This window comes from Vigna unguiculata, chromosome 11 (genome assembly GCF_037176805.1).
Source record: "Vigna unguiculata cultivar grain cowpea cultivar isolate G323 ecotype 2 chromosome 11, ASM3717680v1, whole genome shotgun sequence".
Classification (NCBI taxonomy): domain Eukaryota; kingdom Viridiplantae; phylum Streptophyta; class Magnoliopsida; order Fabales; family Fabaceae; genus Vigna; species Vigna unguiculata.
This window is the reverse complement of record NC_140802.1, coordinates 30,824,296-30,827,058: the sequence shown is the minus strand read 5'-3', so window position 1 is coordinate 30,827,058 and position 2,763 is coordinate 30,824,296. Positions and strand designations below refer to the sequence as shown.

Here is a 2,763-nt window from a genome sequence, read left to right as displayed (position 1 = left end):
CAATTTTTGTTAGAAATTATTTTAATTATTAATAATTTTTAATTTATAAATGTGTATGTCGTAAAAAAACACATGTACAAAGTGATAATAACAAAGAAATATAAATTTAATAAATTTTTTGGGTAGACCTTTTCATAAATGCTTAAAAAATTCGAACTTAAAATGAGTTTATATTTGAGATATTTTGACTAAGTTATTCTATATTAATTAACTAAAGTCGACTTTTATTTATGAAAAAAAGATATCTTTTTTCAGTATATGGACAAGTTTATTTAAATAAAACTGTAATAACATATATTTACCAGATAGACACAAAAATAGAGGGAGAAGTTATTGTATTGAATAAATGCTTATATATATATATATATATATATATATATATATATATATATATATATATATATATATATATATATATATATATATTACTTTATGCTCCCTTGAGTTACTTTCACACCAGACATAATTCATGAAAGCAATTATGTAATATTCTTCTTCTCTCAGACACACACTCTGGTCTCTTAGTTAACTATCAGCTTCACCTAGTAAATTCTTTCATATAAATAAATTACTGTATAATGCGTAAGCCCATAATTCCAAAATTTACTTAAGTCATTGTCTGCATAAATGTGGGATACTCTGCTCCTTTTGGTAGTCCCTTCAGGTTTGGGAAGTAAAAGACAAGAAAAAGTGAACAAAACGTCAAAAAAGAGTGTATAATCTAAGGATACGAAGTTTATATTTATATAGAAAATGGAGTAAACATAAAGCATAGTCATAAACCAGTAAGTTACAATGACATAAAGAAATGTAGCATAGTCATTTTTGATAGATTTACAGAGGAGTTTCACAATAAAATTAGAGTTTAACTATATAACATATTGATATTATTCTCAATCCAAAATTTTAAAATAATAAATTTATAAATTTTAATTTTAAATAATACTTAATTTCTCATTTCTTTCCGATATATATCAAAATTACATTCCCACTTATATTCCTAACAAATACTTACGTAACAATACATACATGTTTGTAATCTTGTTAAATCTTAGTTTTCTTAAATATTACACGAAATTTGACCGAGACTATAGAGACGTAGAGATTCTGAACCATAGAAAATGAGTTCCCAACTCTTACGAGGATGATATTGTTATTTGTAAGAGAAAGAGAAAAGTGGTTATAGAAGGTTAATTACACTAGCATGCAGTGGATACTCGTTAACCTTGCATATCCATCAAGCAAGGACTCAACCGAAACATGAGAATGCAGAATTCCATTTGGTTAAGAGCGCCATCTCCATCCAAATCCCCCTCCATGAGCATGCACAACAACTCATCATCCCTCGCCTCCAAACCGAGCAAGTAGGTGCTCACCTTCAAGCTCTCAAACGTTATGAGCCCAATGTTCACGTCCATCAGCAAACGAAACCCGTTGCAGAGCTCCCCAACGAACCCTTCTACACCTAGTCTTGCAATCATTGAAGGGAAACAGTCCTCAAAGTCAAAACCCTCATCAGATTCCATGGTTGAATCAAAATATAACAAAACTGAGAGATATGAAGATAAAGAGAAACTAAGGGTTGGTGGTGGCTTATAAGAGAAGAATCGTGAACAGGTGGGGTCAGAGGGAGTGATAAGGTGGGGCAATTATATAAGCACAAAGAAGATAAGGAAGATGTTTTGTATTGCGTAGCTTCTTGCGGCTTTCGTTGCGACATGACACGCACTTTTCGTTGGACAGTTGAAACACTCGTCTCCTTCGTGGAAGATGCGCTTCTTCGCTTTTAGCAGTCACCAGTTTAATCATAATCGCAATCATTTGTCGTCAAACACACACACAACAATAAGTGGAAGGATTGTGAATTGGGAAGGGGTGAAAATTTCCTTCCCTTCGGTTGCATAATTCCCTAAGCATTCTTCTGATTTCTCTTTTCACTCTTCTTTCCGAGGTTCGAGAGAGGCTACGGATTATGGCCATATTCCTATATAAGTACAGTAGATTGTGGAATTTTGTTTGTAACAAGTTTTAAAAACTGAACAATTTAGTTTTGTTTCAATAATATTGCAGGTGTGATATTCCTTCGGTCCTTTCATTGACTTCTATAACTAAGAACACAAGGGAAGAACTATGAAACTATAACGCCCACAAACGAATACGATACAGATTCGAAAACACGACTATATTAGAAAAATACAATACAGGACACGAACACGGCTATTATATATATATATATATATATATATATATATATATATATATATATATATATATATATATATGAATAAATTTTGTTTAGTAAATGAAAGTTAAGAAATTAAAAATAGACATTAATAATAATGATAAATATGATTTAAAATAGGAAATATCAATTTTATCAGTTTTGAAACATTTGGATCATGACAATACTCATCATAACAATACTAATTGTAATAATCATTGTTTTGTTCAATATAAAATTTTAATTTCTTGAACATTTATATTTGTACCTGTTATGAATATCTATACAAAACTTTTTATTGATTTCATGATTCCGAAGACCATTATAATCTGCACTATAAAATCGATATAATTGTAAGGTCCACTTTATTTCCTACCTTTTATTTTTAAAGGCTGCCCTAAACTTTTGGGCCTAAGGGCTTGCCCAAAGGGGAAAAGGAGACCCTAAGTCTGCCCTCACCCTCCCATTTCCTCTTACTCTACAGATTTCGCAGTCGTCAAACCCTTCCTCTCTCTCGCAACAGGAACCTCTGTTAGGGTTTG

At 31.2% G+C, this 2,763-nt stretch overlaps 1 pseudogene; it reads right to left on the bottom strand.

The window, feature by feature from the left end:
- Positions 1-881: 881 nt before the first annotated feature.
- On the bottom strand, positions 882-1,985 carry LOC146881763 (calcium-binding protein KRP1 pseudogene; annotated as a pseudogene).
- Between the last annotated feature and the right edge of the window lie 778 nt (positions 1,986-2,763).